General features: G+C 38.1%; 1 long non-coding RNA gene across 1 annotated transcript; it reads left to right on the forward strand.

Annotated features, from left to right (window-relative positions):
• Positions 1 to 1,303: 1,303 nt before the first annotated feature.
• LOC124416413 lies at positions 1,304 to 25,545 on the forward strand. Its single transcript, XR_006930767.1, has 3 exons — positions 1,304 to 1,313; positions 6,102 to 6,111; positions 25,222 to 25,545. It is a non-coding gene; the product is annotated as an uncharacterized LOC124416413 (long non-coding RNA).
• The last annotated feature ends 1,600 nt before the right edge of the window (positions 25,546 to 27,145 follow it).

Raw genomic sequence — 27,145 nt, forward strand, 5'->3', positions numbered from 1 at the left:
CACACGGAGGGAAAGGATTGTTTGAATCAACTGATATTCGTTTGATTCAACTAAATGCTATAGTCAAATACGGCGAACACAATGCTCACTTAATTCAACAAAATAGTTTTGTCAGATGAAATACTTATGCCAACGTAATATAGAATTGAATCAACCCTTCGAATGATCATGTCGACTATAACTTTAGTCAAGATAACACGGCTCGGGTTCCTTGCAATAACGTGAATTTTGTATCAAGAAAATGTGTGATTGAAATGACTAAAAATTTGGTTGAACGGACCTCGATCATTTTGTTTCAATTATATGAAATTGTTGTATCAAAACAAATTGAGCTTCTTTGAATTCATGTTTTTGTTGAGTTGAGAGTTCAATGGGTAAAATAGGCAATAAAAGATGTTGTTACAAAAATCTTCTGTATTGAATGAACATTAGAGATATTGAGGCCCACTAAACCTATTCTTTGAATAATATCATTGATAATTCAGCTGACTCAAACTTTTGTAGGATTGAGTATTCATAACGTCGTTTCCACACCATACCCAGGTAGATATGATAATAATTTGGTTGAATGAAATTCGTATTTTGTCCGGCGGAAACTATGTCTCTTCATATAGTGTAGCCTGAAGTTTGTCATATATAGGTAGCATTTTTGAGGTTTCGTCCAATGAAGGAACACGTGTGAATTTTAAGAAATTTATCAACTTTATTTACGGCATGTCAGAAACATACAAGGTAATTATATTAAAATTAGAATATGATGTATAGGCATGGTACACAGAGATAAGAGAGGCTTGAAATAAAATAATTTGGTTAGCGAGTCGCAGGTATATTTGTAATAAATTATATACGTAAACGAAAGATACGTTAAGCTAAGAGCTAGTACTTTGACTAGTTTACTAATCTTTGACATACGGTATTGTCTACTAAACCTACTACAGTAGTTATCTCACAGAATCTGTACTTACATCTACACATTGCACAAAGAGTAACAAAATAGGATCATTCATCCAGAAACTATCACCATCAATACAATCATATAGTTATAACCTCAAGAACTGAGTATAATATCAAATCAATTCGTTCAGTACGTACAGGTAAAACTTTATCAGAAACTGTGCATCGGAGTTAGATTATGGTAGAAGTTAGGACGTCGATAATTGTTCAGCATCTTTCACATATGGTTTCGTCTACCAAACTTGATACATAGGTCAGCACAGCGTAACAATAATAAAATCTTATCAACGAGTAATAGAGTAGAGAAATATAGAATACGATTTTTTTTTAAATACATGCTAAAATGTCCTGCAAATCACGTAATAGCTCTATAATATAGTGTTATTGGCAAAATATTGATATAGCAGTGATCAACAATGCGCTTAAAAATATATAAGCGAACAAGGATTGAGTAAAAAAACATAATGTGGCGTAAACTTCAAAAATAGAACACAACTACTGAGTAAACATGATAAATTGAAAATAAGTAAACACTGTAGTATCAAATATTGGTTCGTATAAAATTATGGGGTGCGTTGTTGTCCTTTGAGTGTGATCACTTATTCTAAAGTTTAATTTTCGTTCCATAGACAATTTCGAGATCAATGAAATAGCTCCGTCAAATATTTTTGTAATCAGTTTATGTTGGAGTTTTTGGACATAATTCCCAATGCATTAATCGCATGGTACATACCACTTTCCGTCTGACATAATATGAATGTTGTACGTAAGATATGTGTACAAATTTTTTTGCAACACGTAGTTCCACTTATTTGTCATTTCAACTTCAAAGGCATGAATGTGTTCGACAAAACACACATTGTGTATACATAAGAATATGAAATGTACTTCAAGTGCTTCGTCAACTAGGATGTATTTGATAGCTCCAAATTTTAATAATTCATTTTCCGTACCCCACACCAATATATTGCCTGCTTTGTAAGTTGTTCCACCTACACTTACCCATGGTACACAGAGATAGTTTTGAGTGAAATTGAAATGAACAGGTAAGCTATTTTTGAAAAAGTTATAGTCGTCCAAATTAGTTAAATCGACTTCGTAAGCACTACCCATAGAGATCCGGTTTTCGAAACCTTTTTTTGCCATAAATCTGTAGTTTAATTTTAATTTATTTTTGAAAGCGCGGGTATACGCTATATTTATTCGTGATGTCACTACTTTGGCGTTCTTTTTTAAATCGCGATGGTTGCCTTCGAAACGAATAGTCGACATGTCACATAAAGGCCCACATTTTTCAATACAAGTTGAGTGATGTAACATAAAATGGTGCTTGGGTTTTAACGGCTCTCTGAATAGCTGCAGATATAAAGAATGATGTTGTTTAACTAAAGTGTGAAGTAAATCAGTTGTTTCCTTACGGAATGATACAGCCATAACCACCGACAGAATTTTTCTAACGACAATAAATAACTGCCAGACTTCATTATCATTAGGAACAAGATCGCCAATGATTAAACCGAAGTTGTAGACGAAGCACAAGATTTCGGATGCTGAGAACACGATAACTTGTTTTCTTCAAAAATCATGTGTAATTGTTGGTGGACTGTTCCCTACCATAGCACTGCCATACTTAAAAAATCTGACTCTTTCATTCAGCTGATCAAGAGAAAATAATTTGTCTACATTTATTAGTACCTGACAAATTTTACCCATGGTATACCGAAAACCTCCCTCTAGTATATCATGAGCACTATCACATGTAGGATTATCTATTAGATCATAACTTGGAATATCATTGAAAATGCATCTACCTTTGATACCATATTCACAGCGCAACAAATCATCAGCATAATTAACTTTTGTTCGTAACATACTTATATCTTCAGATGTTTGACTTGAAAGTGTGAGCTTATCAACTCGACAAAATCTGCACACAAATAGGCATTGAAACTTCCTGTAAAGCTTAAAATCGAATGAAGCCCAAGATTGTCACCTAATATTTTGGTCAAGACGAAATATACCTGCTTTTTTACAGTGCCCGTATTAATAATGATACCGTTTTTCTCAAGGTTAATAATTTCCAGTATTAATTTTCTGAAAATGTCTTTATTGCCAAATGTATTATGATCTTGTGAGTTGTGTAGTTGTGCTAAAAATATGTTCTCAAGCAATGAGCTGTACTGGGGAGGTATACAGCCCAGAGTAAAGTAAACAGCACCAAGTTTATTAATGCATTTGTGGGATCCCAGTGGATTGTTCACTTCAAAATCATCAAAATATATTGTCGAAGGTAAAACGACGTTATTGTGAATTTTAAATTTCTGCTCGATTTCTATCCACTGCTTGGTGTGTACAAAAGAATAACATTCATCTTCTTTCAACTCGTTTATATAGGAAACGATGTAATTAAAAACATTTGGCAATTCGAGAAACTTTGTTAGAACTTCACCCATCCGTATCATAGTCCAGTCACTGGAGACATAAAAGGGGGCTTTCACTGCAAAAGGTCGAGGAGAGTTCTAATTTGGCAGATTTGTAAAGTTTGGTGTCCTTATTAATATTCCGAGTTTGCGACCTTGAGCGACCGCCGCTCGCGCCGTCATATTGGAAAAATGGTACCAACTGAAAGTTCGAGAAAAAATGTAGCGATTTTACGAATTGTAGGAATGTGCTGAGTTTGACTCCGCTGTAACTCGTGAACTGTTCATCTGATTAAAAAATACTTCATACAAAAGTTGCAGAAAATTGCATGCTTTATGATTTTTCTAATAACTATTTTTGACCTAGGTGGCACTGGAGAAAAGATATTCTCGAAAAACTGGTTTTTGGTACCATTTTTCCAATATGGCGGCGCGAGCGGCGGTCGCTCAAGGTCGCAAACTCGAAATATTAATGAGGACACCGAACTTTACAAATCTGCCAAATTAGAACTCTCCTTGACCTTTTGCAAGTCAGAACCTACCCATTGCCTGGACTATCAACTGGCCAGTTAAATCAACGATGCCAAGGTCTTTAGATCGATTAATTGTCTTCGGTTCCATAGAGGTGCCAACGACAAACGGAATCGGTTTTATTAAGGTAGTGCAACTGTCAAAGAATTTCATTCTCTGGTACTCGGTTTTAAGATTATTAAAGGCGCTGCTCAAGATATCTAGCATGTCGTTCACGTCATTGTTTTTGGTACTAGAGTGAATGGAATTATATTTTCGTCTAATTAATTCAATGCAAGATGAAGAAAATAATTCATCAACACTTGCAATAATGTCCTGCACAACACTTCGGTTAATTGTATTATTGGCATACAGTTTAGCTGTAAAAGAAACACAGCCATCGCTCACCAATTGCTGAAACTCTTCAACAGTTATATTGCATTCAAGATTGTCAGAATTACAGACATCTACTTTTACAGGAGAAGTGCCAGATGAATCACATGAGTCTACATTACGAAAAAAACATCAGTCACATTTTCAAGTGCTCTGTGTTTTGGTATGATCAAGGACTGTATGGGTAATGGATGTTTCAAGGCTAAGTGCTTCATATATGAAGATGAATTACTGAAGGTCCTCCAACAATTTGGTTGTTAGCATTGAAATTTTTAATACCATTTTACACTATGCTTCAACTTCATATGTGCCATGCGGTGATTAGAAGTCGGGTAACCGTGTTGACAAAACGGGCAATAATACTTTTTCGTTGATATTTCTGAAATTGTCTATGGAACAGCTAATCGCATTTGAATTTTCAGTTTTTGAAATCGGGCATCGAGCTCACAAGGTTGGCAATGTACGATATTCGCTTATCCCACTTGGTGCTAATTTTGTATAAACCGTACTGAATGAGGTACCACAAGTGCTCGCTCTCCGGTGGATACAGTGCATTACCAGCGTGGAAACATTTAAAGCATAAATCGAAAGCTTTTAATGCTGTCGATACCTTATATAGTGTACGGTCCAGTGAGACATAAAAAGTTTCAATCGAAGTCAGAGTAGGTCCCACAACAATTACGTAAGGTTGCACTGTTAGCCCCAGTTCCGCAACTTCATCAATTCGTTTTCGCTGTGCTGTCGGTAAATCGCCTGCCACCTGCAAGTTTCCAAATTTTGAAACATTGGTTATAAGCTAATGATATGAAAATTATCATTCCTATCAAACTACTCACCTTAACATGCAGGATCATACTTTTCTGATATTCAATGATTGAAAATTTCCACTGCTCCTTTTTTCGACTTCTCTGAGATTGGGTATCAGAGGAACCTGATTGTTTCTTTGCAAAACGAAGTCTACCTCGGAGAGCAACCAAGTAAGAGAGAAGCATTATCTGAACGACGACCTTGCAATCTAAGAATAAGCATATGGTTATAAGTCTATAAACGACTATAATATGAAAAGATGAGAAGTGTCTAGTATTTTCTTACCAACAGTCAATGTTTCCAATTCCAACAGTCTAAACAGAGATTTCGCGTTGTTTTCGTTAGGTAAAGGGCGAGAGTTTTGTATATGAGTAAAGAATTTGTCCCAGTGCAAAAATACAGCATTATTTTCACGTGCGTGAAGGTACTTGTAGTCTAGTTCAAGAAGTAAGTATCCATTACTCTGCTTCAAGACGGGCCACTTCTCCAAATAACTATGAACCGTTCCGATATGACTCGTGTTTTCCAGTCGAAGAGGTGCTGTGGTTTTCCAATGCTGTATAACTAACTCCCATGGTTCACCGTTGTGCTCAAGCTAAAGCTCACTATTCTTTATTTCATCTAATAACAATAATGAATGAGTATATGAATAAGAAGGATACGTTGAGCAATCTAGATTGTAGAAACACTTTGAAACGTAGACCTGCAAGCACTCCTCGCATTCAATTGTTACCACTTAATTACGAAAGACACTGCAAATCATCGATAGTTGAAAATTGTAAATCAAACTTTTTGGTGCAAATATAAAATTAGAGGTTGTATTATAGTGAAATCCAAAACAAATTTACTGCGATATACACATATACATCTTCATAGCAGCCCTGTATTTAACAAAATGAATTATGACGTCACAGATTTTTTTTCAAGTGAACTACATTTGTGGTACTAACCAGAGAGAACATCACTCGTAGTACTATCAGAAGTACAGGATTCGTAAGATATGTTGGATCCTGAAAGCCTCCGATAGGTTCGTAATTTGTTCCAGTATTTATCTGGCAGCTGCCCTTTGGAAGGAACATACGTTTTTACTCTGGAAGAACACTTTCTTACTGCAAGGATGTAGTAAGTATTTTTATTTTCTTTTGGATATATTTTCGTGATTTGGTCTGCAATGTCGTTAAAGTCCACTTGCATTGGACACCTGGAGATAAAAAAAAAAATAGTGCAATCAAATTTAAATTAATATGAATATCGCTAAATTTTCAATGAGATTATAACATAATGTATCGACCATACCTATGCCCATTGAAATTTTGCAGATCTTCCGTTATAATTAAATCCACAAGTATTTTTTGTGCTGTCATAGGCAAGAGTTGATTGCGGGAGTATTTCAAGGTACATCTTCCAGCTGTTGTACTCTTCAATAGTTCTTTCACATTCAAGCTGGTGCCGGTATTTTTACATTTTTTGTTGAATTTAGATTGTACAATGAAACAATTCTGTCTTTTTAACGTGTGAGAAGCAACGTCGAATGAGGAGCTCGATTCATCTTCCGTGCTGCTAGTGGTATCAATATTTTGTACTTCAGTAGAGACGTCTTCTTTAATCTGAAGTGAAAAAAGTTGTAACCAGTAAGCATATGATTTTCTTAATTGTAATATTAACTATATCTGACAACAGATTGGTCTTTTCTTTGTACATTTTAGTTCTAAGTTTTATTATTGACGTCGAATCTATTCGCCCCTGTATTTTTCTAAATATGATATTACAATTCTGACATGGTATTGATAGAAAATTCTTAGATGCCACGGATCATGTTATTTTTATTCTAGATAAAACCCTTTAACAATAAACAACAATTATGTACAAAAAAAAAAAGGAAAATAAAAGTGTCGAGGTTCAGAGAGTAGTCTCAGTCAAGCCAGAATCTGTATAATAATTTTGTGGAAGCAGGCCAATTCGATGCAGGAATTGATGAGTATCCGGTGTGTCGTAGCTGTACATCTAAAAAATCGTTAGTCCACCCCAATCGCAAACTATCCAAATAAAATAACCTGATTACTAGGGGATGTTAAAAAATGTGAAAAATGTAATTTTCCCAATAAAGAAGTAAATAAATGAATTATTATTATGCTAGTCAGATTTCGAATTTATTCAATGCCAATGAAGATACCATTTTGGCATCAAAATATAGGAATAACATACTGCAACCCCTTTAAGAAAGTTAATGAATTTCGGCAATACAATTCATTGATGGCTTTTCAGTGGGATTCATTGTAGGTATCAAAATTATCTCAAACTATGACAGAATGTACTGATTGCCGTTGAAGAATGACGTAAAGAACTATGCTTAATAGCGAATCGACCAGTTCTTTTTAGAAAAAAAGCTATTTTAGAATCTTGCCAATAATCAATGTATTTTTCTTCAACTTAATACAGCCTCGGCCATCATCAGCACAATAAGAATTTGGAACTGGGACTAGCTGATTATTAAGAAGGTCTACAGAAAACATTGTCTAATCGCTGCATTCAATGAACAAATAAGTCTTACTGTCATATTACCTGAACGAAAGTCATTTAATTTTACAACTTAACATTTTTCTCAATTTTGATCACCTTCTAATAATCAATTTTTTTTTATTTGAATAGTTTGAGGTTGGGGCAGCCTAACAGTTGCTCACAGATTGAGCTCGACCATCCTGCTGCCCTGCCTCGTAGTGCTACAGTGCTGCAGTATCAACCTGCGACTCTGACTTGCGTATGTTCCCCTGTAACTAACTAGCAGGTTTTTGAAAATAGATACGGTGTATGTTATAGAATTAAGAAAACCACATGACAAGTGGCTCAGGGATTTCAGGACTAATTAGTCCGGCAAACATATACATACAGAGACCAATATGTTGTTTCACATGTGTAAAAATTAATATCGCACGCATACTAAACTCTGCTCTCCGTCGTCACCATTCCTCGGCACATTTGGGCTACCTTTGTCCTGAAAGTGTTCGTTCCATTTTTTCGAGAACTTTATTCTCAATCCAATTTTCGGAATTAATTCTTTGATGAGGGCCTCCGTTAAGCATTCTAATGCTGTTGAGTCTATTAGATTGTCTGTGTAAGCATTAGAAAATAATATTTGACGTTGAGGTTGAATATTTGAAAAGAAGGAAATGCTTTACATCAATACTTTGAAGTTACTATTTTTATGACTAGTTTAGAATAATGTGTAAGTGCTAGTTCACATAGGCACGTAGACTTTTGTGAAAAATTATACACGAGTTTTTTCACATTCCCCACGTGCTCGTCAAGTTCTGGTAAATTACTGTGCTACAAATGAATAACCCCCCTCCCCCCCCCCCCCTTGCGCTTTCATAAACTTTGTTTACTGATCTACTGTGTGAAGAACAAATTTGTGAATATTAAATAAGAATATTTAAAAAAAATTGACTCATGAACGACGCCTTGACTAGAATGGCTACGTAACTTTGAAACTGCGGTCTCACGCAAAATATTTACAGTGTATAAAATGAAGATAAACTTACCTTTGAAATCGTCAATTAGCACGTCTAAATCCCACGATTTTAAAAGATTTTGAGCTGCTTCGTCAGCCATACCTCCAACGACACTTTTTTTAGTTTATAATTACCCAGTCTTGAATTCTCAAATGACGCTATGCTGCCGGCTTCGGTGCTACGCCATGTGCTTGCAGGATCTTGCTCGCCGACACCAACGTGTTCGTTACCGTTATTACGCAGTCCGGACCAAACCCCGCACATTTCATATGGCAATGCTTCCGTCGCACGTGATTGGCTGTGCCGGAGTCTGAACCCAGACCAAGTTCATGGCGCCGTATTTCATTCAAATTTTCATGCCTAGGGCGTAGGCTCGAAAGAAAGATAACCGAGTTCTAGTGAACAGACTCAATGTAGTGAATAAAAATAATATCGCGCGTGGCAGCGTCCAGTCTTATACATTATAATATACAATTTTGCTTATTAATAATTACTAGGTATATAAATGTGGCTTCGAAGCTAGAAATCTGTGCCTCAAAGAGTTATCTATTCTTTTTGCACCAGGGTATTATTGATATCTCGAAGGAATGAAAAATAATGCAAATATTTTAGAATCAATTTAGGAAAGATAGAAAAAATTATCTTTCAAGGTAGTATAGGTTGTTGATTTGTTGTTTATTGATGACAGTGATATTAAACAAAATTTATTGTTCATTACAAAACAAAATTCGTATTCGTTGATTATATATAAACTGACGTGTATTTTTTCACGATGAATGTATTCCTTACATCCGTAGTGAAAATTTTCAGTACTACGTAGTTTTACAGAAATTGTGACATTTCATATTATTTCGTCCAAAGTTGTGAATATGTATAATTTTTCATATGGAATCGTTAAATTTCTTCAAAAACTGTATAGTATCTTGTCGATTGTTTACTAAAAAAATACAAATTTTCATGAAAATTTACAAGTTTCTATGAGAAGCTATGCATATTTACAATTTTGTGCGGAAACAATTTTTTTGTAGAAAATTGTACGAAATATTGCAATTCGTAGAACATCGTAGGTAGAAATGATCATCACCAAGGCGGTTTCAAAGCATGTGTTGTTCCTTTTACTTCGTAAAGGAATTAGGACTACTGATTCAACCAGTTACGCCAAACAAACAACGGTTAGATCAACAAAGTACTGCATACAATCGATGTGAATTTTGTGTTAGCTGGACTCATGTGATTAATTGATTTGACGTACATAATTGTTTCCGTTAACCAATCTGCGACTTGAATGAATAATACATGAACTTTAAATGAAATGATATTTAGTTGACTGAATTCTGGAAACGCATCTAAAGGCTTACTCGAATTAACACTTTACTTGATTGCGACAAGAAAGGCTTTTGTTAAATCAAAGAATACGCTTGACTAAATCATTTTGACAAAATAACTAAATCGAAGTTGTTGAATTGAAGTCGCCGTACTTACAACAAGTGAGGAATACTTGATTGAAGTGAATGGACCCCAAAAAAATTTATTTTGTTGGTTTAAGAATTCCTTTCTCTCCGTGTATCGTTGCTGCTTTGCGTCATTCTCTTTTCCGCTCTACTTTCGGAAAAGCGAGCGTGTGCAGGAATGCGTTGACTGCATGCCTGGGAAATATCATCAAATATTGTGGAAAAAGGGCCGTTCGTAACATGATCACTTGCATACGTACGTACATACATAGGGGAGGGTAGGGCACGACGGCCCCCCTGAGCCGGGTATAGTATACTTTCTGTAGCTTTTTACCATCGAATTAATTTATTTTTGTTCTACTATGAACAAATTCACAAAAATTTACCAATAAACTGAAAAACAATATTTTTTCTGGTGCACGATGGCTGCCTCTAAAAATTGGTAAGAAAAACACATTAATAACAATTTTTTTATAAATGTCCATTTTTCCCAGGATATGGTAAATTGGCCTGAAATAGTCTCAGTGGATAAATACTCTAAATTTACAAGAATGAACAAAAAATTCTTTTAAATCTTTGACCCAATCTTTTTGGGTGGTCCATTATGCCCTTGATACTTCACATTGGCCTAAAAAGAAGTAGATACATAAAATTTACGATAATTTGTCAGAAAACAAAAAAAAAAATGTTTTGGTCAAATTTTTGAGGGGCGCCGTTGTGCCCCAGGAAGGCCGTCGTGCCCCACTCTCCCCTACATACGCGGGCGCGCACACACACACACACAGACAGTACAGACACGTCCATCCGAAAGTGGCTGAAGGTGATTCTCTAGATCCTGAAACGGGGAGACCTAGTGAAAACTCCACTTTTCATTTTCGGGGTGATTACAATAACTTCCTTTTTTCTTCGAATCCGGAGAAACGGGAAGGTAAAAACCTATCACGAGCACTTGTAATAGCTACTATTCCAGAAAAAATATTTTGACATGACAAGGAAGATTATAGCTTGTGACAAAGTGATCTGTATGTTCAATTATCAATACGTGCAAAGAAATTCTCGGGTTATCTTCTTGCTATTGTTACGCCCCGACGTACCGCCTAGGCGAACCTTTTATGTGTGTGAAGTTGGCCCAGCACTTTTTGAAAATTGTAATTTTAAATATTGTGCCAAGTTGTGCTAAACGTGTGCAAACTTGTGCCGTTTACGCGCCTTTCTTAACTTCAACGGTTTTCGAAAAAATTGCAAAAATCGAAAATGTGATAACCCCCTCACTTTTGGAAAATCGGCAAAATAAAAATTGTGCTAGATTGTGCTCGATTTGTGCTACCTTGTGCCGTATTCGGTTTTTTCAAAAATCTGTACTTGGCGGTAAAAAAAAAATGAAAAAAAAATTGAAAAAAAATTAACAAGTTGGGATGAGTTGTGCTAGGTGAGTCCGTGAACTTTTCCCACTCACAAAAATCCCTTCGACCTACCCTTGCACCGGTGAAGATGAATTTTTTTTCCGGCTGACTTTCAAATTTCCGAAATTTTCAAAATTTCGAAAATCCGCGACTTGTGCTGAGTTGTGCTAGGCGAGTACGTCAACTTTTCCCTCTCACTAAAATCCCTCCGACCTACCCTTGCACCAGTGAAGATGAATTTTTATTCCGGCTGACTTTCAAATTTCCAAAATTTTCGAAATTTAGAAAATCCTCGAATTGTGCTGAGTTGTGCTAGGCAAGTACGTGAAGTTTTTCCTCTCACAAAAATAGCTTTGACCTACCCTTGTACTCTTAAGAATGAATTTTTATTCCGGCTGACTAGTAAACATTCATCCAAAAAAAGAAGTTGTCTGATGTACGAATGTAAGGGTCCTGATGAAAAGCCTTTCAGAATACCGTATAAACTACCAATTTTGAGCATGTTCATTATTATGAACAATACGCAAGAGACATAGTAGTAGATTATATTGCTGTGAAAAATGTTTTTATAACCGTATTCAGGGTGAGCTCCCTCTGAAATAAAGAAATGAAAATTGGAATGAGTTTACAGAGTTTCGGTGTGAGGCCACTTTTGCAAATTTTTTTTTCAAATGCACCAGTTGATATTTTCGCTGGTCAAGGCTGTCAGTAATCAAGTTTCCAAAATCTACTGGCTGTCAACATTTGTGTTTGTCTATCACGAAGTTTTTGTTTTTCCTAAACAATTTAAAATCTGGCACTTTGGTTGTTTCGGCAAACTGCCCTTTGAATTACGTACACGTTTGATATTTTCACTTTTCAGAAAAAACATTATAGAAGTCATTCCAGAAAGGAATAAAATTTATCAGAAAACGAGTGAAAAGTTTTTATTTAGAGTTTATATTAGAGTTGAACATCAGAATTCGTTTTTCTCGTCTATTTCGAACAAATATTCGGAGTTATTCGAGTCTTGTGCGAGTTTTTAGAAGAACGGGCTATGGCACAAGTTGGCGCAAGCTCGGAACAACTTGGAGAAAACGAATAACTTTGAAAATTTCGAAAACTCGATTGTCACCTTGGAGAAAAACTCATTTTTACTAGTGCAAGGGTGGCTCAGAGCTATTTTTGTGAGTGGAAAAAGTTCACATACTCGCCTAGCACAACTCAGCACAATTTGCGGATTTTCTAAATTTCGAAAATTTTGGAAATTTGAAAGTCAGCTGGAAGAAAAATTCATCTTCACTAGTGCGAGGGTAGGTCGAAGCTATTTTTGTGAGAGGAAAAACTTCACGTACTCGCCTAGCACAACTCAGCACAATTCGCGGATTTTCTAAATTTCGAAAATTTTGGAAATTTGAAAGTCAGCTGGAAGAAAAATTCATCTTTACTAGTGCAAGGGTAGGTCGGAGGGATTTTAGTGAGAGGGAAAAGTTCACGTACTCGCCTAGCACAACTTAACACAATTTGCGGATTTTCGAAATTTAGAAAATTTCGGAAATTTGAAAGTCAGCCGGAAAAAAAATTCATCTTCACTGGTGCAAGAGTAGGTCGAAGGGATTTTTGTGAGTGGGAAAAGTTCACGGACTCACCTAGCACAACTCATCCCAACGCGTTAATTTTTTTTAAATTTTTTTTGTCATTTTTTTTTTACCGCCAAGTACAGATTTTTGAAAAAAACCGAATACGGCACAAGGTAGCACAAATCGAGCACAATCTAGCACAATTTTTATTTTGCCGATTTTCCAAAAGTGCTGGGCTTATCACATTTTCGATTTTTGCAATTTTTTCGAAAACCGTTGAAGTTAAGAAAGGCGCGTAAACGGCACAAGTTTGCACACGTTTAGCACAACTTGGCACAATATTTAAAATTACAATTTTCAAAAAGTGCTGGGCCAACTTCACACACATGAACCTTTTTCAAATTTAAAACGTAACCAAAGAATTGTTTCATTTTACTCAACACCTACCTACAGTGCTTGAGAATTTCTTTTTGATGATTATAACGTTAAGTATCAAATTGCTTTAACTGACGAGTTCCACCCCTCCTAGAAAAAGTCACGTACAGCTCCTCGTATTAGGTTTATTTTTGATGGCCCATCTACACCTGTTGACCCGTACCACGTGACCCTCTGGCCCAATTATCGATCACCGAACACCGGAAAAGGATCACGTGACGAAATCTCGCCGAAAACCGACCGAAATCGTCAGGATCGCCGCTCGTCTCTGCACACTCTACGTCCAGCTATTGTTACTGGCAGACGTGCTTTCGTTACCGCTCTACCTGTTCGCTTTTTTCTACTTTCGCCTATACATTTCAACTCGGTGTTCTTCTCTCATCTACCTGCTTTCAACTATCGCCTATCTCTGCTATATCTTCTATCTTCGTGAGTGAGGTTTTTCTTCTATCTATTTTGTGAAGCCACGAATTTACTTGCTTTATATCTTTTTCTCTCTTTTCTTACCTATTATCGATTTTCTCTCTTTTATCTCGCAGTTTGCTCTGCGTGAGCCACGTGGGCTCGTATCGAATTCTCTTCTTATCTCTTATCTTATTCTCTTCCTTGTTATCGAATATTGCAAGTAATTTCGCGACTGGTTAGTTTCTATTATTTGTAGTGACTATTATCTATTTCCTTGATTTATCTTGTTTGAATGATTTTCCTGATATCGCTGAATAGCAGCGCCTTACTTTTATGATTTCGTAGAAAATATCTCTGAATACCGTATCTCATTTGAATCTCCGATTCATTGTTCTCAGTAGTGATTGTTAAATCAATTAGCTTATAAAGTCTCTAATTTTGTCTCTTATTTCGTTTCTCGCGATCTAATATCCATTTTCTCTCTGTATCTCTTTTACAATTTCTCAAATATCGTTTCTTTGATTTCTTGTTATTTTACTGATTTGAATATCATCGAATATCTTTCGGATTTAATTATTATCGAATATCTTGGAGGAATTATATCGTAAGCGTACCGCGTGCGCGATCTTATATCGCTGCGCGGTATAGCCGTTGTTCTCTTTTGACATTGGAGTATTGTGCTGTACCGAATAACACCTTTTTCACCGCTTTCTTTACTAATACCGCTGTTACGTAGTTTGTCTGTAGATCTCTAGTTTGTAATATATCGCATCCTAATATTTTTCTCTCTATAATACCTGTTCTTGACACGTCAAGATATCTATTTCTTGTTTATCGTAATTATAACATTTCGTCGTATCGCATATATCGCAAGCTAGAACCTACGTATTTCTCTAATTTTTCTTGTAATTTCTATCATACCTGTTTTATATCATTTCGCTATACGTGATTATTTCTGACTTCGCTTCAAGTATCGAATTATCTCACTGACTTGTAATCCTTGCCTTGTCGATTAATTGCAATATCTCTTGTTCTCGATTAATTGTAATATCTCTTGTTTCTTGATTAACTATAATATCTTTTACTTTTCGACTAACTATAATATCTCTTGCCTTCTTTTGCCAATTGTATTCTCGTATCTTCTATCTATTATCGTGCCTCGTTATTGTTACACATTGCTGCGATTATTTTGTATTTCTATGTGATCATATTTTTCTCGCCATACTATGCTATTTGATTTGAATTGTAACAATTAGTTTAAGAACCTTAGATTGTGCATTGCATGCTAGCCTATTTCTTATCTGCTTTGTAAACTTGCTGATTGTTATACCGAGTAATAGTATCGCGATCACCTGCTTCATACCCCTAATTACTTGAATAATTGTATCGCTACCGTGTTATTCTTGAATTTAACTTTCTCTCTGGCTGTACCTGAATTTCTCCGCTTGTCTTTTTAATACAATTGATACTATCACCATTTTCTTTGATATTGTGTTTTATCGAATTGGATACGACCCCCATCCCCTCTACCATTATCTTTACCTGCTGAGTGAGCTGTGCAAAACCCTCGTGAAATCTGATCTATTTCGTTTATATCGTATTCTCTAATTATCGTATCTCTGACGCTACTGCGTCTGGCGCCCAACACTCATCTCTTTTCCTAATCATCGTTTTATTTAGTGATCAGGTCAGTAACTGCGCCGTAGGGTAGCGTGATCATCCCTCCCTCAGAATTATCTCTATTTTCCCTTTTGAATAATAATCACGTTGCAATACATATACAAAATTTTTTTTTAAAATATTGACGAATGGATTTTGAATAATACACAAGATTAATATTACTTAGTTTCCACATTTGAAGCCGCATCACATTCGACATTTTCTTTGATCAATACAATTTTGGTAAACGTCGACCTTGAATTCGTGATCAATGACGTCAAAAATGCCTGTATGCCTATTATCTTTGACATCTGTCATCCTCTTATCAGATATGTCAGCTATGTTGGGTCCTTAATTTTTTTGAGAGTATGTTCGACTTCATATTCGCAATCAGTAACTTCGGAAACCCCTATATACTTCTTATCTTCGAATTCTGGCATTATTCCATGAAATGTGTTCCACATATTGGAAGCTTCATTCTGTTTATAGTAAAGTATATATATAACTTGGCGGCGATTCGCTGCCGCGAATCTAGATTTTGGACTTAGGATTCATAATCAGTGATCTCGAAAACCCCTGAATAAAAGACTTTGTTAGAATCCAAGTTTATTCGAGGTTTACTCCTTTTTTTCGGAATTCCGTTCCACTGAGCGCCGTGACCCGTGATTATTGTCCCGGGCTTCTGGTTCTTTCGCATGCATGAAAACCTACTTTCCGAAAAGGTATGGTTCGATGATATTGAAACGTTGGGGTGTTTCGCAAGGTATTAGAGTTCGTAAGTCTAATGGCTAGAAATCAAAGGCGACACAAACGCGAGAAAATGTTGAGGAAAAGGTTTTTAATGAGAAATGTGCGTGTGCTTCAATTAAAGTACGGAACAAGACTGCGTTTTACAATAATATCTGTTCACACAGCAACCTTATTCTTTTTATAACATCTGAGGGTTCCGAGATGTTGGCTACTAGATCATTACAAAAGGGGGGTAGAGCGGGTAATTTCACCCTTCGTAACACTATCCCCCTCCCCCCCCCCCCCTCCGAAGGAAAGAGTCGTCCCGACTCGGAAAACTCGAAATAATAGCAAAAGGTGATCTAATAGCCGACGCTCTAAGGTGAGTCGGAGCTACGGCTCTAAAAATTTGAAAACTTCCTTCTCAACTATCTGGCATTTGCCTACAGTCCCAAGGTAAACCATAGAAAGCCTTGAGCAGATAGCCGAGCAAAAGTCCCAAAAATTCAGATTTTCACATTATTCTGTAATATGTGTTATAAAGTTGGTGTAAAGTGTATAAGTGTTATGAAATCCTCTTCATGAAAGAATCCGGAGATGCCAGGATACCTCAGGCTATGCAGGATGGACCCGAGCGGAGGAAGTCCAAAACAGGAAAAGCCAAGGAAGGTTCCAGGAACGTCTGACATCTTTCGTAATGGAGGAAGGGATGGTCGGGAGCCGCTTCCGAGATTTCTCTGGAAACTGCGCACCCTAAATTGGGAGGACAGACGTGAGCCGTGGCCAAATAGTCGTGCTTCGTTTGACGAATCTGAGAAAGTGAATATTTAATCTGATTCAAATAAGTATTCGCATAATAATAGGTAAAAGGAACGGCCTTATCTGATCGAAATCCAGAAGAAGGCTGCATCCGCCAACCATCAGTCATCCTCAGGAATGGGAAAAGGGATGACGGGAAAAGGTTATGTCAGGAGACCTGTAAAAGCTCATGAAAACTGACATAAAGGTTGATAACACATGAAAACGGCAGATCGCTTGCTGACCCGAAAAATAATCGTGGCTATATTAAAGCGAAGCCTAGTCCTCTCAACGCTCGACTTGCGAAGAAAAGCTTCTAGAAAGAAACAAAAACTATAGACCAACTGAAGAAAACAAATCCACAACATAACAGTGTTAATACAACAGCCATTACTATCACCACTAGAACCTAGAGATGCAGACCGACAGACACACCCTTTTAAACACCGGGGTGCTGGTGGCCAGGATGAACCTAACCGGCAACCTAATAACCACTTCGGACGAAGCCACTCAGATGTTGGAAGCAGCCTGGAACAACCTCAGATGCGGCATGTTCCATGGAAACTTCTTGGCAGGGGAAGCCGGCTTTTGGTTTGACTGGTGTTCGGCCCTGTAAAGAAATTTTTCTCTCTCTGGTGTTCTCTCAACTAAGTCAATGTAGAACAACTCATTAATACACACTTTTGTTTTAGCCACAGTTCTGTGACCGTCTTGAGAGGACTCACTCTCCACTTGACGGTCAGGGATGAAGGGCCCCCCTGCCAGAGCTGTCACATGGATCTCCTTTTCAGGGATCTATCGACGGTTGGCTGTGCCAACTGTCGTGAAGTGAAGGAGGCAATGAAAAACATCCTCACCCTCCACCTACGATTTCCCGGCTTAATTTAAAGTGTTTATATAAAAATTTTCGTTTCTGTTTCGTTTAAATATAAAAAAGGTTATATAATAAACAAAGTGTGGTTGAAACTCGTTCAATCTATGTTGCGTTCCGTGATTTAATTTGGTGGATTTAGATTTGTAAACGCTTTACTTATTGTTAGATAAGAGCGTTGGTTCCAGAAAGCAAAGAATTATGGAAATTTTTATAAACTTAATCAGCGGAGGCTTCGGCGTCTATGATCATAACGGGGGCAGGTAAGGAAGAAAATTTCCCTCTAATCTGCCATTTGTCATGAACCTCAGAAATAGATTTTAGAAACTCTAAGCTAATCCCTGATTCTTCCTCACGCGAACGCGAACAAACCCGGGCGAAAGAGGTTCCGAGAGAAACTCGCAAATAAACTATCAAATCCACCGCAAGTTCAAGAGTTCGAATAAGAAGAGCAGAACTTTCTCGGAGCAAACGAGACTCGAAATCATGGGGATTTCCTAACCTTGGACGAGTTTCGATAACAGGGTGTCTAGCGTGAATACAATATCAAATTCCCTGACATTTCCCGGTTTTCCAGACGGAAAATAGTGACTTTTCCAGGTCTCATTTCAACCTCATTCATCTAACGCACGCAATTTTGATTGCAAATTCAGGATGATCAAAGTCAAATGTTGTCATCTCAAATTAAAATACTCAATTTTTTCTTTCAATTTAATTCGGCTTGAACTCGATTGGCTGACCTAATAATAAACATTTCGACATAAGACATTTTTTTTCTCAACTATAAAAATCGTTTGGGTTTGCTATTATTTCTCAAAATAATGGTAACATCGATTGGATAATATGAAGTCTTTTTATTTTGCACTTGTTTAGGTTTCATAAATTTTCCAAACATAAACCTTTAACATCAATTAACCAAGTCTTAAACCTATTTTATGTACGGATTTGTCTTACGTGCACAAGTGGTACATACCGACTATTAGTATTTCCACTGTACATATCCAAATAAAAACTTTGACCTAAATCTAATGAACTTTTCAACAGGAACTTGAACTTTATATAATTTTATATAATATTTATCCTTCATAGCATAAAAACTAAAGTAACATCACAGTTATCAAATCTCTGTTCCTTTCAAAAAATAGCATCTCTAGGGATACTCCAAAACTTTTAATTGGTCATCAATTATGGCAGTTTCTTTTACTGCATTATCGAGCAGCTTTTTTTTTCGCTTCCAGTTCTTTTTTAAGAGGAGCTGCTCGTCTTCGCTCTTTTTTCAGCTCTTCTTCTTTTTTATTCTCTCGCTGTTCTTCTGCTAAAGCTTCTTTATACCACGCATGAGCGTTACGGGCAGAGTGAATCAATTCTTTAGGAATTTCGAAATTTTCGAGACCTTTTGTTGCACTTATTCCATCGTATATAATTCTTTGTGCAATCAAAGAATTTTGTTTTTGGTTTTCGACTAGACATTCTTTATTTATTGAAAATCCTCTCTCAACTGCCGCATTGCCGTGTGAAAGGGTCATGACAAGCTCTACAAAACGTAACAGATTACTATAATCAGACATTCCACAGTTTTTAATAAAATTTACCCAGAAATGATCTAAACGAGGTTTAGACAGAGTAAAATTCTCAACTTCTACTTTGAATGCAGGATTGTCTCGAATTTTTTCATACTCTCGATCGATTTTATCTGCTACCGTACCAGAAATTATTCCATGTTCTACGTAAGTTCGTAAAGCAGATTGCAAGCGCTTATCAGCTACTTCATTTTGAATTGCTATCGCTGGATCCATACAAGAAATAGCTTTTACTAAAGGATATTTAATCGGCGATCGGTCCATTGTTTTGTTTACAAAAGTCTTAATACATTTTCGGCATTGTTCTCGAAATTGTAGTATTTGAAGATCAGAGACTTGCTTTCGTTGTCGCAGTGCAGCTTCGGTCGCATATCCAAGATGAATATACTTAGCATGTAAAACATGATCTTTGTTATCGAGATCAATTTTGTCCAGCTGCATCTCCTTCAAGATGTCTGGCTTGACAAACCTTGCCACGACAGTCCTCATGAGTCCTACAATTCTATCATAAAGGAAAGGAGCAAGTGGATTATCAGACTGAAAGTGAGTAAGAAAAGATTCTACTTCACTTGCAAGAGTCCGAAAAAATGCCAGTTTGGCAGACAATAATTCATCAGTTAATGCGTTTGAGACTATTTGATAACTGGCGCATTTGGGATTTTTTTTTTCTTTGACAACTTTATCTTTATATTTGCAAAGATTGGGTAAGATAGCACTTGCTTTATCGACAACTGGTACATTTTCTAACCAGCGAATTGCACAAAATTTCAACGGAAATTCTTTGGAGCCTGATGCATTCGTGTACTCAGCTTTACGTGCTGGGACATTTTTGAATAAGTTATAAATGGCTCGCAAAAATTCAATGATTTCCCATTCTGTTACCTTAATTCCAGCTTTAAAAGCACAGTGCAAAGTGTGCAACCCACAACTACCTAAATCGAGCAACTTATTGTTGTTGGGGTCCTCAGATAAATACTCCCGCAAATTTCTTAGGAACTTAAAATTTACGTTGGGTCCATCCATCTATATTTGTATCGTCTTTTTCAGCATTTGTGTAGGCACGTTACTCTTAAAAGCTTCTAATAAATCGTTGGCTGTAGTGTATCCGAGAAATGCGGAGGTGAAATACCTTGTAGATACTTCACTTTTTGTTTTATTCCAAAATCGGACTACGATGTCCATTTGTTGCTGCTGGCACACCTTATTAAGGCTTTCGTCAAATGCGATGACAAGAGTGTCAGAGTTTTCAATTAATGCTGCAAGCTGGCCCTTAAAATATCTCGATATACCATACGTGATTGTATATGCAGCTTTTGCTTTGCTTAGTTGCATTCCCTTTGCTATTGCACTATCTGGAAATATAATCTTCATTAGGGCCGTGCTATTCCCTACATCTCGTAAAGATTCGTGATGCATCACAGCGTCTAAGCAGCACATGATCTCGGCTCTTGTAATTTTATCTCGTGCAATGAAGTTTTGTATCCCTTTCAGCTTTGGCATAGCATTCTCTTCAAATGACGAAAGCATACCACAGTGGACGCTGCAACTTTTGGAACACACACTTGAAGTATTCAAATCTACGGGGATTACTGTAGCACTCTTATTCAAATTCGTTGTGATTTCAGCACAAGGAATTCTGTTTGTGGAGCTCGTGGAACTTGTTATACTCGTCGTAGTAGCTGTCACAGTGTCTACGGCTGTGTTCGTTAACTCACAATCAGACAGCTTGGTATTATGATGCAGTAACAGCGAAAAGCTCGAGTTCTTGTAATTCATAATCTCGCGATGCTTCTTTCCATTCATGTGACTATTAAACGCAGTCTTGCCCATATTACTTAGTGAGAATTTGGCCTTGCACAAGGAACAGAAAGCCGAAAACTTATCTGTTTAGACTTCTCGTACCCATGAAAATGCATCATCATCACACCATTTTCTCGAAAAAGCAGTTTTCCTCATTTTCGAAGCAGCCATGATGAATTTTGAGAAAAAAAACCTAAATAAAGTAAAAAAAAATTAATTATTGTATATGAACGAGTTTGAGAAACATAACCTTATAATCTTTCTGTAAAAAAGAGTGAAAGAAAGTTGTTCTTTCTGTAAAGTTCATAAAGTAACTTGAATACATAAAACACATACCGTAACTGAGCAATTATTGGTATTTTTTATGTCGCTGAAGTACGAATTCACTTAATTCATTACACTTTAAATGTTACCCACGACATTTCGGCTCGAGACTGATCACGAAAATACCGGCTTTGTTGTCATGCCAATGAGCAGCCATAACACTAGCTCCCGTGTACCTAGCTGTCAGATAGCGCCACTGGCGGCAAGCACGAGCGGCAAAATTCAAACCTTTACTTCGGCGTAATTATTACGTAGAGCGTAATTTCCGCTATTATCACAATTGTGTAGCGGTAAAAATGGGATGAAAAAATGAAAAAATTCCAGACACGTGCTCGAATTCCCTGACTTTTCCCGGTTTTTCCAGACACATTCAAATTCCCTGACAATTCTCGGTTTTCCAGATTTCCCTGACAGCTAGACACCCTGGATAAAACAATCGCCACTAAAAAATCGATTGCTCCATAATTTTGACAGGCAAAGAGGTTACCTGTAGGTGTCTTTGGCACATAACCATTTGAACGTGGTGTTGAAACTGATAACTGTATCGATCAGGCACTTAATACATCAAATCTAAGAGTTTAATCCCGTCAAAACCTGGGGATCCGTCAAAAATCTCCTGGTGAAGGTGGATTTCCTACATCCGATGTTGCCCTCGATGATGATGGTCAGAGGGCGTTCCTTCCGTAACTTGACGCCGAAGAGGAGGTCTCTCCGCCAGTCGATGACAGACTGGAAGGTGGTTATGGTGATCGTAATTTTCACAGCTAAACTCTGACAGATTGAACCTCGAAAGAAGTTCCAGGTCCTCTTCAAATGGAGCAAGGCGGTCGAGGTGCACGACCCTTGCCTTACAATGAGGGCCTTTCCGGATCCTATAAACAGCATCGTTTATCCGGTTGACCACCTGGTAAGGGCCTTCCAAGATTCGTTGTGATTTTGGGCATCGTCCTTTCTGCCTCCTTGGTTGAAATAACTAGACGGAATCTCCGGGATTGAACTTTAAATCCCTGGCTCGCATATCGTAGCAAGCTTTAAGCTATCTGAAGCTATAGAAATTCTATTTCTTGCAAAGTTGTGAATTTCTTCCAGACGTCGCTGTAAGTCGGAGGCATAATCTGTCTGAGGTGGTGATTGCACAAAACAGGGCCTTTCTCTAAATCCGCGGGAAGTCGGAGATTCTTCCCCGTAAGCATACAAGCGGGCGTCTGTTTCGTCGTCTCGTAAATCGCAGATCTATAAGACAGGAGGAAAAAGGGGATCTAGGTGTCCCAATCTCGCTGGTTCTGTTCTACGAAGGGCGACAAATATTGGAGCAAAGTCCTATTCAGACGTTCTATCATGCCGTTAGACTGAAGATGGAGGGGGGTAGTACGAGTTTTTCTAACCCCTAAAATTTGAGTAACTTCCTTCATTAAGCTTGACTCAAAATTTCGGCCCCAATCGGTGTAAAGTTCTAGTGGAACTCCGAGCCTGCAGATGAATTCTCTAACGAACGCCTGAGCTACAGTGGAGGCTTCTTGATCACTTATTGGGACCACTTCTGGCCACTTGGTAAAGTAATCGGCAATAACCAGAGCGTATTTATCCCCTTCGTAGATGGTAGGAAGGGGACTGAGGATGTCCACCGCCACCCTCTCGAAAGGAGCGTCCACGTTGTATATTTGAAGAGAGCTCTGTCCTCTAGCTTGGGGCCCTTTCTTCGCCGTGCAGATTTGACATTTTCTGCACCATTCTTCGACGTCTGTCCGGCAGCGCGGCCAAAAGTAACGGTCGCGTATCCTGCCGAGTCACTTCTTTGAGGCGAAATGTCCATCTGCAGGAGAATCGTGATTGAGTGCAAGAACCTCTGGGACTCTAATCCTGGGAACCAGAAGTTGCCACTTGATTTCACTCAAGTCTGCGGATTCCCATTTTTGGTATAAAATTCCATCTACTAAAGCGATGGAGTCCTACTGAGCCTAATAAACTTTTAGGTCCGGTCCAGCTGAGGATATTTCCTGCCATACCAGACGAGTCTCTGCTTCTTTCCAGGACTTTACTCGGGCTGGAGTCGTATCCTCTTGCTGAGATATTCTCTAGTCCTCCAGGTCTCCTTCGAGTGTAATGCCTCGAATTAAACAAGCAGGGTTTCGGTATTTCTCCAGCCTTCCAAACTGTTTGCAATCTGGTATGTCTTCACAGGGTCTTCTTAAAAGGGCGTCCAGCTCGATGTTTAATGTCGAAACCATACTGACCGAGTCTCTCTAACCAACGAGCTACCTGGCCTTCGGGCGACTTGAACGAAAGCAACCATTTTAATGAAGCGTGATCTGTTCTAACGAAAAATCGCCTAGCGTACAAGTAATGGTGGAAATGGACTACTGTTTTAATGACGGCTAAAGGTTCTCGACGGGTAACGCAGTAGTTCCTCTCAGCCTTGCTAAGAACCCGGCTTAAATAACAAATTACCCTTTCTAGACTTCCCTGAACTTGTGACAGAAACCCGCCTATCCCTGAAAGTGAAACGTCAGTATCTAAAATAGAAGGAAGATTGGCTTCAGGGTAAGCTAATGTAGGTGAAGAGGTTAGACAAGTTTTCAGCTTCTTGAAGGCCTCCTCGCACTCGAGAGTCCAATGGAAGGGAGTATTTAGTTCCGTCAGATGATGAAGAGGTTTCGCTATGGAGGCGAATCCTTTTACAAATCTTCTATAATAGGTGCAGAGTCCCAAATGGCTCTGTACCTGTTCTTTGTTGACAGGCGTTGGCCAGGAAAAACTTTTTCGATTTATGACGGGTCAGTCTTCACTCTGTCAGCTGAGCCGATGTGTCCAAGGAAGCTGACTTCTCGCTGGAACGAATGGCACTTTTTCGGACTCATCTTCAGGCCTGCGTGCTTCAGCCTGGCGAAAACTTCTTCAAGATTATGCATTTCTTCTGTGAAGTCCCTGTCGAAGACGATTATGTCGTCTAGATAGACGAGGCAAATTTCCCCGATGAGTCCATGGAGGATAGCGTCCATTATCCGTTCGAAGGTAGCCGGGGCGTTACTCAAGCCAGATGGCATTACCTTGAACTGCCATAGTCCTCCTAAACCAGTGACAAAAGCTGTCTTTTCTTTGTCGGAAGAGTCTATCTCGACCTGCCAGTACCCACTTTGTAGGTCTATGGTGCTAAACCAATTGGCGCCAGCAATCAGATTGAGAGTTTCGTTAATCCTCGGTCAAGGATACGAGTCTTTCTTCGTAATATCATTCAGCTTTTGGTAGTCAATACAAAATCGTTTCGATTCATCTTTCTTGTTGACTAGGACAATCGGAGAAGCCCAGGGGCTGGATGAAGGTTCAATAACGTCGTTCGCCAGCATGTCTTCCACCAGCTTCTTCACCTCCTCCCAGGCGTTGAGAGCAAGTCTCCGAGGAGCCTGCTTTATCGGGGGATTCTGTCCAACGACAATCCTGTGTTTCACGGAAGTACAACGGCCTTCATCACCACTGGTTTTGGTGAACGAATCTGAAAACTCTAACAAAAGAGATCTAAACGATTCTACCTGGGCCGAGTCTAACGCAGTCGATGACCTTTCGACAAGATTCTGTAAATGTGACGGAAACTGATCTGGCAATTCGTGTTGAGAAAGTGGTAATTCTTGAATTCTAGGAGGAGATCAATAAATTCCATTCCCATTTGTACACGGAGCTATTTCACGATTGTTTGAAGCTGAAGAATTTCTCTTAGTCGAGATAACACAGTTATGAGCTGTAAGAAAGTCTATTCCCAAAATTCCTTCATCCTCGATATCTGCTATGAAAACCTTATGTGGAGAGTCGATACAACCGAACAGGTTAATTTGTACAACAACCTGACTCAAAACCGGGGTTGTCTCTCCAGTGGCTGTTCGCAGGGACAAAGAGGGAACAGTCTGGTCATCGGATTTAAAGATATCCGATCTAACGTCGGTCACTTCCGCACCGGCATCTATTACCCAGAGGCAGTCGATGTCACATCCTCGATGCCCTCTGCTCCCACTCATTAGTTTTACTTTGATTACCTTTCAGTTTACGAATAAATTCATTTATATTTTCTTTTTGAGTCTCCGTATGCATTGTATGCATACGGCTCTCTTTATCACCTTTTTACGGGCTCTGGGAAATAACCACCCTCAGCTGACAATAATCTTACTGATTAAATAATGTTACGGGATAATCCTTACCTAAACAGACTAGTATATACAATATCGTGGCCTTTAATATGGGTAAAAAAAAAATTGATCCCGCCGCCCTCCAAAGTGGTTCCCAATAATGAAAAAAAAATCCACGAAAAGTCCGAGCGATGTCCGTTGAGAGGAAGACGTGCCTGTAAGCATGAAACTTCCGTAATTTTAGTAAAAGTCCTAATTTTTTCAGAATTGGTGTCGTTATTGATTTTTTTCAATTATGATGATGTAAAACTTTTAATCGGATCGATATAAGTAAAATTATTGTAATATGCAATCGTTTGCGATATTTTTGTGGTTTAAATAAATAAATTCGTACTAAACGAACTAGTATCGATTTCTTATGTGTACATTTTTTAAATATTATGTTTGTTCCGACCAATTCGATGACTTGTGGGAATGAATGATTTCTTTGTTTTTAATGAAACGTACAAGTTCGCCAAGTTTGAAATCCTGCTAAGTTCAAAATGTCCTTATGCATTTTTGCGAAAGTAATTTTTAAATATGTGGGGACTGCGTCTCCCACTCTCCCTCATTTTATTTCAGTTTCGCGATATTATTAATTAGTCATAATGTTACATTTATATTAAAATAAGTAAAGTAATAACGTTCCAAGTACGGACACGCCGAGCTAGTTTATGACTCTAGCCAGGTCAGTCCGTACTGCGCTGTCCGGCAGCTAAAGCCGGCACACATCTGGCAAGACAATACCTCCACTCGGGACCTTCTAATCAACCAATAAATGCCTTTTTACAATAGCAAATTCAGGATTTCCCCAGTGTGGGTTTTTCCTGTTCTTTATGATATGCAGTTGGTCAGCAGATGTGGATGGTAACCAGCCTGGACACCGCGGCCGCGATTGGTTCGCCTATAGTTAACGTTTACCTGATCCTTCCCAACTCTCATTACTTTACCGTTTCATTTGTCCTCCAATCCCAAAATTCGTTACATTTCCCACCAATCAGAAAAGCGCAAACCAAGCATCTTTACACACTTCTGTCTCCTACCCTCGAACCAAAAATTCCCACTCCTACTACAACATACAACCGGAATATTTCGAAAACCGGACAGTGAGTCAGATCTCCCCGTACCGAGCCGATCGTCTCCGGTTGAACTTAGATCTCAAATAAAGTTAGGTTAGAAGTCTGTACTACCTCTTTATTCTCCTGTGCAACGCTCGATGCCCCATCGCCTAAGACGCCAAAAATACATTCTTTATTCACAGCACTGGATGTCTGATCTCAGTGAAATAATAATATATTTGTATCTCAACACGCACGGAATATTTCTAACGAGATAAAAAAAAAACAATTCTGGCCAATCCGAAAGTTCGATGTGAATGGTTCAT

Source organism: Diprion similis, chromosome 2, assembly GCF_021155765.1.
Source record: "Diprion similis isolate iyDipSimi1 chromosome 2, iyDipSimi1.1, whole genome shotgun sequence".
Lineage (NCBI taxonomy): Eukaryota > Metazoa > Arthropoda > Insecta > Hymenoptera > Diprionidae > Diprion > Diprion similis.